This window comes from Mixophyes fleayi, chromosome 6 (genome assembly GCF_038048845.1).
Source record: "Mixophyes fleayi isolate aMixFle1 chromosome 6, aMixFle1.hap1, whole genome shotgun sequence".
Classification (NCBI taxonomy): domain Eukaryota; kingdom Metazoa; phylum Chordata; class Amphibia; order Anura; family Limnodynastidae; genus Mixophyes; species Mixophyes fleayi.
In genome coordinates this window covers 65620300-65635430 of record NC_134407.1, presented here as the reverse complement: position 1 = coordinate 65635430, position 15131 = coordinate 65620300, and positions in this window count along the sequence as shown.

The window sequence follows — 15131 nt, the reverse complement described above, 5'->3', positions numbered from 1 at the left end:
GTTAGAGGAAATGCATGATTTCTGAAGTATATATCTGATACAATAAGCCTTTGTGGAGGAAGTCTTTTGTGCATCATGATGTGGGGAAATGACGAGTTTGGTGCTTTGTGACTTTCTTTGGGAATGTGTATTCTGCAGCTGTCTGAAGAAAGAACTCATGTTAATCTCATTTTAATTAGACCTTTTGATGTGTGGGGGTCCAGCACCTGAAGGCACAGGAAGGTTTGATTGAGACTTGCTACTAGATTTTCTGCGTCTAAAAACAAGATGCAGGAACTCACAGCAAGTTTTGGAATACCACAGATAAGTGTAAATATTGTTAACCGTGTATTCTAAATCCATGTTTGGGTAAACAAATTGCATCCTGATTCTAAAAATAGATCAAACCTCAAGGGGGCTGGCTTACTCTTTGACGCTGTGTCCAAATCTGTATAAAAAGCATTAACTTGTATCGTGATAGGTCAGGGGGGATCCATCCACAGCAACCCTGATCTATAGGAAGAGGTCAGTAGTACCAGCCCAGGTAAACCAGTAACGGGGTACACTCGCAGCGTCAGTTACCCAGAAGGAACCTGGATGTCGGTGGTGGCAGCATTTGTAAGCCCCTCCTACTGCAGAAAGAAGGCGACATTTGGGATAACGAAAGGGAATGGTGGCAAAGTAAGCCCAGCCGGTTACCAGCAACAACAAACAAGGTGACATAGGCAGTCCATCCTGTCACAGATTACTGGTGGAAAGCAGTGGGAAAAGGCGGCTTTTCGTACACCAGTCAGGAGAGCCGAGTTATTCAGGAGAGGAATAACTGCAGCCAGGAGAACGCACAGGATGTCGAAGTACAGTAAAATGTGCAAGGAGGACCTAGAGATACTGTGCCGAGTAAAGAAGTTAGAAATTCCTTACACAGCGACAAGGAGCGAAATGAAAAAGGTGCTGAAGGCCTGGGATGCGCAGTATGGGTCAGCAGATGAGGAAGTTGACTGCAACAGCGACCAGGAGGAGATTTAACTTGAAACCTAGAGGTACCTGCAGTAACACCCCGGAACACAGCACCTGTTACCAGCAACAGTCCCCTCCCACAGAGTGAACCAGTGTTGCAAGTTCAACAGCGTGATGAGGGTAACTTTTCTGTATTAATGCAGCAACTGGGGTCCCTGGGGAACAAAACAACTGAGACAGAGCTGTTGCTTATAATCAAGTTGTGGGGCAATCGTTGGGCACCGCCTCCTGCAGCGGCCCATGAACAGTCACCTTCTGCACCCAGATAGGGCTCTTTTAACTTTACCAAATATGATGACACTGTTGGAGATATTGATGGATATTTGCAAGTGTTTGAAAAGTCTTGCAGCCTCCATGACTTGCCCAAACATGAGTGGGTAAAGTATCTGGTTCCCACACTACAAGGTCGTGCAGTGGAAGCTTATTGCGGAGTGGCCCCAAGGGACTGTGTGGACTACGACGTGGTAAAACGGGGCCTCCTTAAGCGTTATGCTATTACCCCGAGAGACCTACCGGCAGAAGTTTCGGGACTAGGCTAAAAGCACCCAAATCAGCCATGAGGAATTTGCCAACCAATTGCGGCAGTTGGTGATAAGATGGTTTAATGGATCTGACGCCAAGTCCTGGGAAGAATTAGTGGACTTATTTTGCAGACAGCAGTTTCACCGCTGGTGCGCAGCGGAGGTGAAGGAGTGGGTATTGGACCGTAGCCCAGCAACCCTGGAACAAGCGGCCCAGTTAGCGGATCAGTATGTGGCAGTGAGGCCACACTGGCAGAAGTGCCAGGTTAACAGCCAATGCCAAAGTATTGTGCAATCAGGGGGATCCCCCTCTTCTACTCACCCCCCAAAACAAGTACCTAACCCTTTGGGTAACATTCGCCAGCCACTGCCCCGCTCTGTTCCTGGGAGTTATCAGAGAACACCGGAGCCCAGGCTGGGGAAGAAGTACTACAGCTGCTGGAAAACCGGTCATTTAAGGATGGACTGTCCCACAGCCCCAGCACCCCAGACTTGTGCCCCTAATCCGAGTCCTGGGGCCCGACTGACTTGTTTAACTGGTGAAGGTGAGACAGTAGAGACTGTTTCTACCCCTGTCAGTCCAACGGAATGTGGCGTGATAGAAGGTGACTCAGCGGAGAGAGTCACCTGTGTGTCTAAAAGACCCCCCAAAAATATGTGGAAGAACATGCAGCCAGTCCAATTGGGACCCCTGCAGGGAGAAGGACTGAGAGACTCAGGGGCCTCTATACTGTTGTGAGTCCCCATCTTATTGATCTTGCTGCAGTATTGCAGGGTCGCACTGCCAAAGTTACTGTGGCTGATAGACTGGAGAAGGACGTGCCTGTCGCAAGGGTGTATCTGGACTGGGGAGATGGCCAGGAGTTGCAAGATGTTGCCGTTATGGATGGCCTCCCAACTGATGTGATCTTGGGCAACGATCGTGGGGGTGGAATTGTGACTGCATTTCTCAACACTATTACCCGGAGCCAAGCTGCTAAACTACACTCTTCAGGATCTACACCTGCACAACCCTGTCCAGAGGAAAAGATCACAGCTGCTTGACAACAGCAATCACCAGCAACCACAGATTCAGCCAACCCAGAGGAAAAGACCACATCTGCTATTTCTTCAGAAAACAGCCAGCCCTTTGCCTCTGGAAAGACTACACCCCCTAGCAATGCAGTTATCCTGACAGGGTGCCGGGTGATGCTCCTGTCCCTAGCCATATGCCAGCTCCAGCGGTGAGTATAGAAGACCACAGTGACCCCCCTTTGACCGACCCCATTTTAACTGACCCTAGTCACCCCAACATAGACCCCCCTGTGACGTATCCTGACTTAGACGATAGTGAGTGCTGCAGCTCTCTGATCCTTCACTGGAAGACATGAGGCGCCAGCCTTCCAGCGATGGAGGTGGGAAGTGTAACCTGGTGTAAAGGGTTGTTGTAGTAGGAAGTTAGATGGGGATAGACCAGTCTGGAAACTAATTTAACTGGTACCACGAGGCATTTGCACGTAACTAATCTCAGCTGCTCATGAAATCACTATGGCTGGACACCAGGCTGGACACCAGGGAAGAGACCGAACACTGAAGCGCCTGACACAGAATTTTTTCTTGGATGGAATGTCGGATGACGTCCGAGCCTACTGTAAGTCCTGTGATGTGTGTCAGCATCTCGGGCGCCCCAGTGCTCGTGCTACCCTGAGGTCCTTGCGTGCTGAGATGCCACAGTTACTCCTGGTACATGTATCCAGGTTTCGCCCAGTTTGTACTTCCTCAGGGATTTTTACACTGACATCCCTGAGGAAGCTCGAACCGGGCGAACTTACCCACACGTTTACACCACTTGCCGGACTGTTTACGGAGCCGATTTAGTAGCTAATAGCGCTGAACTTCTTTCAATCGAAGACAGCGCAAGAACAGTTCGTGCTATTTGAAGAAAATAGCTGACCGGCCACAGTATCATTTAATCATGGTCATCCTCTTATATTGCATCATCATTTTAACATACCATAGACTATTAAGTGGCTATGTAGACCAAACGTCAAACTCAGGTCAGCGGCACTACCATCCCCTAGACTACATGAGGTCATTAGGACTAGGGTATAATTGTGACCATTAGGATATCTATATGTACCTCAGATCATTATACTGGTACTATTTATTATAATCTCCAGTTTGTTTTTTCCTCTTATAAATATTAGATAATAGATCCATGGTCCCTTGGACCTATCCTCTCTACAAGTTGGATTAATCAAGTTAACAACAGTATTAACAACAATTTCAATCCCTATGTGTCCCCATCAACCACTCACTCCCACGTCTAACGTAGCCAAAAACGTTGATTGTGATATTATACATGATGTTCAGCAAACTCTTTTTCATTGTTTTAATCACTGTTTTTAGACATTGTTTTTATAATATATTAATTTATTGACTCATCAAAACTCCTGTATTAACATACCACTATATACAGGACAACTAATTTCTACTGTTAACAGATATTTATATGTTATCACAAGTTAATGTACGTAACCATACACAGTACAAGAATGTATTACATTGTTTCACAGATATGTTTTATCTGCTACGTATCAGCTCCCGGATCACCTGCCAATCATCGTCACATTGAGTATAAAAGACACGCCTCCATATGCATACCAACTACAGCCTTGAAAAAGTCACTCCTGTGACGAAACGCGTCGGCCAATCACGAGTCACATCCAGTCTCTTCACATCCGTTCTTGTCATATCCGGCAGCTGTGTGCTCCAAGGTGGAACGCACGCCAAAGCACATTGGGCGGTTAGATTACCGTCCCTTCGCAGACGTCCGTCAACCTTTGCAAGAGTGCACTATGTACTAGTACCATCTCAACTCCCTACTGATGACATTCACCCACAGATAAGGACGACATCTGATCCGTCTGGACACGCTAATTCACCTCTGAACGCTGCCAAGCGCAAGTATATTGGTCCTTATTAGTCCGTTTTATTCCAGAATAGCTAGGACAAGCTGGACTACCTAATTTCGGGACTTTTGATATATTCATCATCTGTGTACTACCTCATTCTATATAAGAATAATAGACTTCATTTGACAGCAGTAGATGTGTTTTACAGTGGTTTTTATAGCAATTTTTATACAATTTTATCTATTTGTAATGATCTCTCTGTATATTTATTGTAATCCATGTGTTTAAAACCTTTATAAAACCTTTATAAACCTTTATAAAATAACCATCACGACTTATGCTCCCCTCAATTATAGTAATCAATCAATCAATCAATCAATATTTAGGTCGAGCGCAGAATATTTCTGTGTATTTTATATTGACAGGTTGGACTTCCCTGATATTCCGCTGCTGACCTAATTTATCCTGTAGTGCGCTTCCCCTCCTTTATTCTATCATTTTATTCCAGACTGGATACATGTACCAGGAGTAGCTGCGGCACCTCAGCACGCCAAGGGACCTACTGGAACCGGAACACGGGAATCTCCAGACGGGGCACCTACATCCCCTTACTTTGGCACAACGCTACTGAGAGACTACTCGGTCGCAGCCTCCCACGATTTCACCAGACTACTGAAAAGTGAGTGACTCTCTATGTATTACTCTATTGAAGCAGACTAACTTGTTTGCGCCTTTTCTGTTTGTACAGGACTGTTATGGAACTTTTTTTTTTTCCTTATTATATCTAATATATTGGACTTCTACCTATTTCCCTCCATTCTTATAGAGGATATATTTATGTGAATTGTGTATGGGAAAATACTTTTAATATCTGGATTTATGGGACATCGTACCTATAATATTTGAGTGTACATATCAGAAAATTGCTGGTCCGGACCATATATGATATATGTGTTTTATTCTTATTTTTAGTCTATTGAACAATAACTATTGTATTATATATTTGTATATTGTACACTCCTCTTATCTGAGACGATTGATCCTGTTCATCACCCATTGCGCCAGGTAATACTGCTCTTTTACCATTGTTTTGGTTTCCCTAGCGGAAGGGACCACTCCTTTAACAAATTATTACCACAAGAGGCAGCACTTCATACATTAATACATAGGAAGCTCGGTTTATCCTCACCTTTACTATTTCTTGCAACTCCGCTTATAGTTCAGATCGTGCTGGATACAATTGAGAAATAGAGGCAATGGAGTCAGCTCTCAGAGAATAAATTAGTAAAATGAACATTTTAAAGGAATGGCAAGCTCAGAAGTGCAAACTGAGCACTGACCAGTGCCTAGCAGACTCTGTGCCAATTGGGTTTGAATTGAATAAATAACAGGTTCTGGGCGCTGATCAGTGTGAGATATATGGCAGGATGGATAAGTGAATTAGGATATAATAGATGTTTATTGTAACATGGTTTACATGAAACACATTCCGGCCGGAAAAAATATTGTGCATGCAATACACTACATAGTGTAATAAAGGCACATGGTAACACAAATGTATCACAAAAATTATATAAATTATTGATATATATCACAAAAAAGGAGGTCACAAAAATTGTATATTTGTGTGTATACAGGAGCTCAAAAGTTACGGGTAACAGTGGAAAAACAAATGAAGGTAAAATCACGGAAAAAAGACAGTCCTGGCTTAACATAAAGCCCGCTATGTAGGCAATGAGCCCTTGTGGATATAGCGTTAATGATTGAGAATGTTGTCCAAAGAACCAATGTGTATCCAAAGGGTTAAACAAAAAGTCCAGGGTGACTTACATATTTTCGTTCGACAGAGAAGGTTTGTTCGCGGGGCAAGGATTCCTCCTAGGATGCGGCAGCGTCTCTTGTCCCTCGGTTGTGGATTTGAGAGAATCGCAGGCACGCAGCCTGTGTATACAACGGAGGTGGCGTGTGTACGTATGCACGCTCTCTTTGATTCGCGCCCAACAAAAACCTGATAAGATGATTCAGATGAATGAATGAAAATCTAGCATGCTAGATGATCCTTAGCTGGAAGAGTGATGTCGCTATGTATCCAACGCGTTTCGCTCGTGGCTAGAATGCCGGTGAGCTTCCTCAGGGATGGTGTGTCAGTGCTGGTCTTCCTCCCAGTATGTTTATATATAGTCCGGATGTTTGCAATTAGGCATCAGTAGTTTCACATGATTGCCAGGGGCTCAGCTGGAGACAATGAAGCGAGTATGTCAAAGGGATGCTTCTATATACAGATGAATACTCGCAGTTCATGAATGACATTATAGTATAGATCTGTGTCCGTGGTGGGTATTCCACCAAACAGACAGAACAATCTCACAAATAAATAAATTGAGACAATCAATTGAGTAAATTGAATAAATTGAATCTCTGGATAGTTGTAAAGTACCAGTAATAAAACATGGTTAGGTCTGTTCATGAGCACAATTCCGTATATCCCAATATGAACAGTTGATTCATGAGTCTCTTTAGTCGGTAGGATCAGTGAGTAAGTCTCTGAGTAAATATAATGTATGCCAGTAATGAGGCCTTGTTATAGGTATGCCAATATGGTAAACCTTATGGTAAACCTTATTGGATGGTAAGTGTGGTCTTACACTAAAAATGGGAAAAAATGTATGTATAAGACCTATGACAATTGTACATATATGTACAGACTGATCATAGTTAGTTATATTTGAGTAAAGTGGCGGGGTTAAAGCAATAGATATAGTGGGGATCTACGAGTTCAAAAAATATCCCAAATCAAAATCTATATTCAGTCCCTTTGGAGTCAGGGTTTTAAGATTAAAAATCCACCTGGCTTCTTCTTTCGAAATGAGTGACACATAGTCACCACCTCTCCATGGGTTAGTGACTTTGCAAATCCCTAAATACTGGAGGGTGGTATGGTCATGATTGTGATGTTTGAGGAAGTGGGCAGATACGGTGTGATTTTCTGACTTATTCCTAATATTGCGTAAATGTTCAGAAATTCTGACATGTAGTTTCCGAATGGTGCGTCCAACATACTGGAGGCCACAAGGGCACTCCAGTAGGTAGACCACACCCATAGTGTCACAAGTGATTTTGGTTTGAATTTTATACGATTCCCCTGTAGTGTTGGACCTGAAGGTGGTAGTGGGTTTCAGTCCCTTGTGGTTAGTCATTACACAGGCCTGACACCTATTACAGAAATAGAAACCCCCACTATTCTCTCCGAGCCAACTTTGTTGTTTTTCTTTCTTTCTTGTGGGAATGCAGCATTTAACTAATTTTGTGTTGAGGGAATCAGATTTTCTATAAATGATCTTAGGATGATCTGAGAGGATGCCCTTCAGGTGGTCATCCATCTGCAGTATATGCCAGTGTTTTCTTACAATCTGCTCAAGTTCCCTGTGATTGGAACTGTACTTGGTGATGAATGCAGGGGGTGATGGATCATTCGTATTTATATTTGGAATTTTGGATTGGAGTAAGGTTTCCCTTTCTAGCCCTTTGACTTCTTCAAAGGCCATGTTGACAGTGTCCCTATCGTAGTTCCTTTCAAGGAATCTCTCTTTCAAAATTGTGGACTGTTCCTCGTATAAGGCCAGATTGGAACAGTTCCGTGATTTTACCTTCATTTGTTTTTCCACTGTTACCCGTAACTTTTGAGCTCCTGTATACACACAAATATACAATTTTTGTGACCTCCTTTTTTGTGATATATATCAATAATTTATATAATTTTTGTGATACATTTGTGTTACCATGTGCCTTTATTACACTATGTAGTGCATTGCATGCACAATATTTTTTCCGGCCGGAATGTGTTTCATGTAAACCATGTTACAATAAACATCTATTATATCCTAATTCACTTATCCATCCTGCCATATATCTCACACTGATCAGCGCCCAGAACCTGTTATTTATTCAATTCAAACCCTGTTTCCCCTTGGGAGGGTAGGGATTCCCTCCTACACATTTTCAGGTTCGTCTATTGGCTGCTTCACATATCTAGAGGTAGCGCAACCCACCCTATCTGTCTATATCCATCGACTCTGTGCCAATGCCTGGTAGTGTGTCTGGATCTGCAAATGTGTCATCACCTACAAATGTGCTATTATCTAAGAATGTGCAGCAATCTGAAAGTATGCCGTTGTCTGCAAACATGCCTGGCCTTAGTGCTGATAGCAATCCATTCATCCTCGTACATGACAACCCATTATATGATACCATCAGGTCCCTGGAAGTGGAGCCTCCCATGGGGTCACGGGTGGCCAGTGCAGAGGCGGGGGGGTCACGGCCTTGGCGGCAGATAATGCGGCAGGGATGGCGTCCTCTTCCCCAGTCTCGATTGCGGATATGCAGCCGGCGTTGTGTGATACCCTGAGGGTGGGAGTTGCGGTCACGCCACTTCCGGATGTCTCGGTCAGCGGGGAGAGCGTACTCCTGGGCATGAGGCAATGGCTGATGTCGGCAAAGGTAACCCTGTGTTGCAATGTAATGTTCTTATTTCAGATTTTGTCTAATGCTGTTGTCCCGGTCAGTGGGAAGACCAAGCCCGATCAGCAGTCTGTCTCTGGGCTGCATAATAAAGTGGGCGGTAGTGTGGGGAGCACCACTATTAACCCCATGGTCATGAAAATGAACCCCATGTTGCAAGGTGATGTATTTATTTCAGATCCTGTGCCTACCAATGTGTCTGTGAATATGTCTGTGTCTAATGCTGTTCTTATGGTTAGGGAGGAGTGTAAGTCTGATAAGCTGTCTGTGTCTGGGCTACATACTAAGACAGGGGGTAGAGTGGAGAATGTCATTAGTGACTCTGCAGCTGTAAAAGTTAACCCCATGTTGCAAGGATATGTGCATGTCCCTGCTCCTGTGGATATTACTCCCAAAAACAAACCAGGTCTGGATAGAAGTACTTTATCATCAGTACAAGTTACAGCAGTTGAATCAATATATGGCCCTCTAAAAGTAGCAGAAGACACTAGAGCAACATTAAAAGCTATAGAATCTGCAGCAATTACAATGCCAGGGATGTTTTCCCAGCTGGATGGGGCTGGCAGTTCAAAGTCAGTCAGTGGAGTGGTAGGACAGAATGGTACTCTTCTTAAGCCTGCTGCCCAGTGTTCAGAACAGGTCCCCATGACGTCTACAGCAGGGGTAAGCAGTAGTGGCTCCTGTGTCAGGTAGCATATCTTATGCAAAAGTAGTATCTGGTGGCACAAATAATAAAGTAAACACACCCCAACTTTTAACTCAGCCTCAACCGTCAGTAACTGGGTAACCCTTCAAGCGTAGGAATGTAATGCAAATGAAATACATTTGTAAAGAATCCCCCCCCCCCAAGTCGCACAGATTTCTTAAATCTGCTATTCTCGCAGTTTGGTTTCAAAGCAATAGACTTATTTGCATGTATCCACCCTGTATATACCCCAGAGTATGATATAAGTTTTATGTAGTATCAGAGGCTTCAGAGCTTCTGGACAAAACTGTCTGGGCTAAAGGGTGTCGCCCCATGGTTAAACTTGAAAGCCATCCCAGTAACCCGGCAAGAGAGGGCTAAGATCACAATATTGATTCACAATAAGTCTATTACATTGTCTATTACATATTGGCTGCATTGCTATGTAGATATAATATCTCCTTTAGAGCAAGTCCCAGGCCCCAGCTGTCATGTCTGGGATGGCGGGTGGTTAGCCATGGTTCATCTGCGATTCACGGAGACTGGCCCAAGGCACATTCCATCTGCGGCCTTTTTAGGCCATGATCGCATTCAATGCTTTTACCCTGGCTAGCCAAGGATGTGCCATCGCTGCGGTGACTTCCATCATCTCACCATGAACTGCCCCACCATTAAGTGTGGGCGCTGCAGGGGGCTGGGCCAAGTCCTGTGCGAATATATGGTGTAACCTGTGTGGATTGGAGGGCTATCCATTCAGTCGGTGCCCCCAGGCCTTACACAACAGTTCTGAAATATCAGATAGGGAACTTTTTCAGTTGGCAGATTAGATGGAAGCAGAGAATAGTGTACCAATAGCCCCTTCCCCTCTTCCCACATTACCTGGTCCTGCCTTGGAATAGGCTCAGCCAGACCTCCCAGCTGGTGTGTGTTCGGAGGGTCTTTCCTTGGTCAATTCCGAGAGAGTTCCTCTGAAGTTTTGGGACATTGTCTGGCTCTCTTTTCATGGGAGACTCTATGTAAGAGGGAACCTGAGGTATAGAAGTGCCGATGATCGTGGCTGTCCATGGAACTGGGTCAGACTTTGGTGGGGTCAGAGACCTCCGTAAGGGACCAAAGTCCGGTATGTCTTCCCATCTGTGGCTGTCTATCTTTTCACCTCCCTTAGATTTTGAGTGAATAATTACCGGTTTTTTTATATATGGCTTTGCATACATCTAAACTTTCAGAAGAAATAAATCTTCTTTGCTTAAGAAAATTTTGAAGGTTTGTTGTGATTTTTGGTGGTTGGGGGTGGTTTGAAGTGTTTCTTTGGGTGGTTTGATGTGGTTTGAAATAATGTATTATATTTGTTTTGTTTTGGTTTATTTGGTGTGGGCACCCTTCTGATTTTATGTTGTGATTATAAACTGTTATTTATTATGGACCTATGCTGGACTTTACGGGACATTTCCCCTAATATTTATGTTCTTTTAATTTTGTGTGGGACATTGTGTGTTTGTTGGTTATGTTAGGTTGCAAGTTTTAAATAAACAACATTTCCAGCCACCGCATAGTCCATGGGCATCATCCATTGTATTGGTTCCCAAGAAGGACAAGACAACGCGGTTTTGCGTAGACTACTGTCGGTTGAACAAGGTGACGCTCTGTTAGACGAGTTAGCTGGAACAAAGTATAATTCCACCTTTGATTTGAGCAAGGGGTATTGGTCAGCATTCATCACCCCATTTGGCCTGTTCAAGTTTAAGTCCATGCCATTTGGGATGAAGAATGCGCCAGCCACATTTCAGTGTGTGGTTTTTCCTTCTGGAAGGGTGTAAAGGCTTTGTTCAAGCGTACTTGGATGACATTGCCATTTTCAGTAAATCCTGGAAGGATCATCTGAAACATGTAGGGCACGTGTTTGGAGCAAATTCAGTGGGCAGGTCTGACCATCAGAGCAGACAAGTGTCAAATGGGGATTTCAGAGGTACAGTACCTGGGTCATCGTGTGGGGGGAGGTAGGGTTAAGCCAGAACCAGCTAAGGTAGAGACAACCTGAGACCGTCCCGGCCCACAACCCAAAGGCAAGTACTGGCCTTCCTAGGGACCTCAGGCTACTACAGATATTTGGTCCCAGACTTTAGCACTGTAGCGAAGACCCTGACAGATCTCACTAAGAAGAAACTCCCCAAAGTAGTTGACTGGACACCCGCTTGTGAGCTGTCATTTCAGTCATTAAAGGAAGCCCTGGTTCATGCTCCAGTACTGCCGCCCAATTATGACAATGACTTTACTGTGCAAACTGACGCGTCACAGTATTGACTGGGAACAGCACATAGCCAGGTGGGGCCAGATGGTCAGGAGCACCCTGTGGCCTTTCTAAGCAGAAAACTACTAAAAGGGGAGGTGGGGTATGCCACAATTAAGAAGGAATGTTTGGTCATAGTGTGGGCAGTGAAAAAACTTCAACCTTATTTGTATGGACAACATTTTACTGTGGTGACTAATCATAATCCTTTAAAGTGGCTACAACATAACTCTGGGGAAAATGGCAGATTATTGCGCTGGAGCCTTGCCCTTCAAATTTATGACTTTCACATAATTCACAAGCTAGGAAAGGCTCACAGCAATGCCGTTGGACTGTGTTGGTAGGAAGAGCCAGATCCCCCAGATCACCTCCAGTAACCCTAAGAGACTGCGGGACATATGTACTTTCATTGGACGCATATGTACCCTGCGACCTACAGATTAGACCCAAAAACTAATCCGTTCCCGGTTGTTTCTGAGATTTGGACCCAGCATGCAGTACCACCACTCTACCCTATACCCAGCAGCTCCGGTCAGTGTGATAGGCCAGCATTTATCCATCCACAGCAACCCTGATCTATAGGTAGAGGTCAGGAGTACCAGCCCATGTACACCAGTAACGGGGTACACTCGCAGCATCAGTTACCCAGAAGGAACCTGTTTCTGGATGCCGGTAGGGAGTCCAGTGGTGGCAGCATTTGTAAGCCCCTCCTACTGCAGCAAGAGGACACATTTGGATAACAAAAGGGAACGGTGGCAAAGTAAGCCCAGCCAGTTCCCAGCAACAACAGACATGGTGACATAGGCGGTCTACGTACAATAGAATTTTACGAGCAAGTTTAGTTCTTAACATTTATTTTCCAGATTGCATAGCTTAAATTGAGCAGCAGGCATGAATTGTAGATTAGGATTTCTCATCTACAGCCCATAGTGGACAATGGTAAAATGGCTGGCAAATCACATGACTGGGCAGGAGATTTGGAAGATTATATCATGTTTAGGAAGAGTAGAAAGCACTGAAAGGGGCAGCTGGATGTCTATATATATAAACTCATGTTTAAGAATTAATTTAAACATTATTTTTGCATATTTAAATTATTATTAATTGGAGCTTTTATGTTGCTTAATCAATTTACCCATAGACCACAATGCAACAGTGCCACCTAGTTGTCAAAATGTCAAATACAGTGCTGGAATTCTTGATTGGCTTTTCCAAGTAAAAACTTTTGGATGAGAGATCTCTCCATCATGGTGGGCATACCATATTCATTGTTAGCTAGCAATAAGGATATTGCTTACAAAGTCAGAATAATGTCTTGTATTGTACCACATTAAACATCTTTTGCTAATGTTTGATGTTCACACGGTGTGCAGTACAGTATCTGTTACTGTCATGTCATTGCCGAACATAAAGTTGTATTTAAGCAGAAAACACATGCAGAAATAAATGATGAAACATCTACGCTGATACTGAACAGAATGCACATTTGTGAAAACATTTTTCGCAATATCTGGAAATGAAATGTTTGAGCTCCAACAGCTTGCTTATATAATCAGTCAAGCATTTCTGAGCTTTCCCAGCTAAGTCTGTTTATTAAAAACATGGCAGTTTGCACAGCTGGTGGGGTTGTCAGGCAGAACATGTGCCAGCTGAACTGATGTAAATTTCTCAGTTTTGATTCCTGGCAAATCATGTAGTGTATCAACTACACAGACACCAAAGAGCATTATCCAATATCAGGGATTTAGGCTTCTGTCCAAGAGGAAACTCCACGTATTGTTTTCAAGAAGGCCTAACACATGTTGACTTGTATTTAAAGTCCTCTACAGGGACTCTGTTCAAAACTGAAGCATTTAAGGTCCGGTCAGGGACTTTTATATCAACTTGCTGAATCTGCAATCTCATTTACGGGTGATAAAAATAATTAACCCAATCTGCGTGCACAAGAAGATGAAATCATCCACACTTATATCTCCTTAATGTAAGGGGAGCTATCCGCAAATAGACATCATATGTAAATGTTATTAATATGTATTGCAGTGTAAAACAAGAGAATGAGAGGTACTTGATGTAAATGGAGTGCTTGTTAGGTCCATGGTAATTAAAATCTGTTTTCTCGTTGTGCATGATGCATATTTAACACTGACAGAGTAATGTTAATACAAACTTGCCAACAAATGAGATTATTTGAGATAATTTGGGCCACATTTAGAGCTGGATACATTTGAATTCCAAGTGTGCACAGAAAAATATGTTCACAAAATAAACATGTACTTGTGTGTGTATGTTGAGGCGGACAAATCTCTAGATTTGTCCAAATCAAAAATAGTGATATTTGTACCAGGTGTGTGTCAGGCATACAAGTGTGTATACTTAAACCTAACAATAGCATAGAGATGTGGCTGGTCAGTGTTAATAGTAAATGTTAAATAAGTGTCATATACACAAGAGAGCCCAGCGTGTTGACTGTTATTAATAAATGTGAAAGTTGCCTTTTCCTCATAAAGTGTCATTAAAGTGTCATTAAATTCAAACATAATGGTGACACACTAGTTAGCAATGCTGCCTCAAAGCACTTCTGACCAGAGGTCTAAATGTGTGGCGTTTGTATGTTCTCCCTGTGTTTGTATAGGTTTTCTCCCACAGTCCAAAAAACATAGTGGTAGGTTAATTGGTTTCTGAAAAAAAATGGACCCTAGAATATGTGTGTGTGTTTAAGGATATTTAGATTGCAAGCTCCAATGGAGCAGGGACTGGTGTAAATGATTAACTAATGACATTCTCTGTACAGCACTGCACAATATGATTGATGATGATGATAAATAAGTAATAATAAACATCCCCAAATAAAAAGAGGAAAATTAGCTAATATTCAACCCTTTATATTGTATCTGATATTTGTTACAATCTGCGGCGATCTGCAACTCTCCCCCCCTGCTTGTATCCCGGCTACCATGGCAACAGCTGGGATGTAACTTCTGGCTTCCAGGTCCCGGCCATCACTGTGGCAATGGCCAGGAAGCTATCACTGACAGTGCCACGTCCCTGCATTTGACACAGCCGGGCACAGGTGCAGATTAGATTAATTTTGTGTTTATAGCCTCCGGTGGCTGATTAGATCTCCAGCACCTCCTCAATTCTGATTGGGCAATCTATTTAAGACAGGAAGGGCTTAGCCACCCTGCTGGTTATAGCGTTCACTACCTGTGTTGTTGGTGACCTGCTAATTG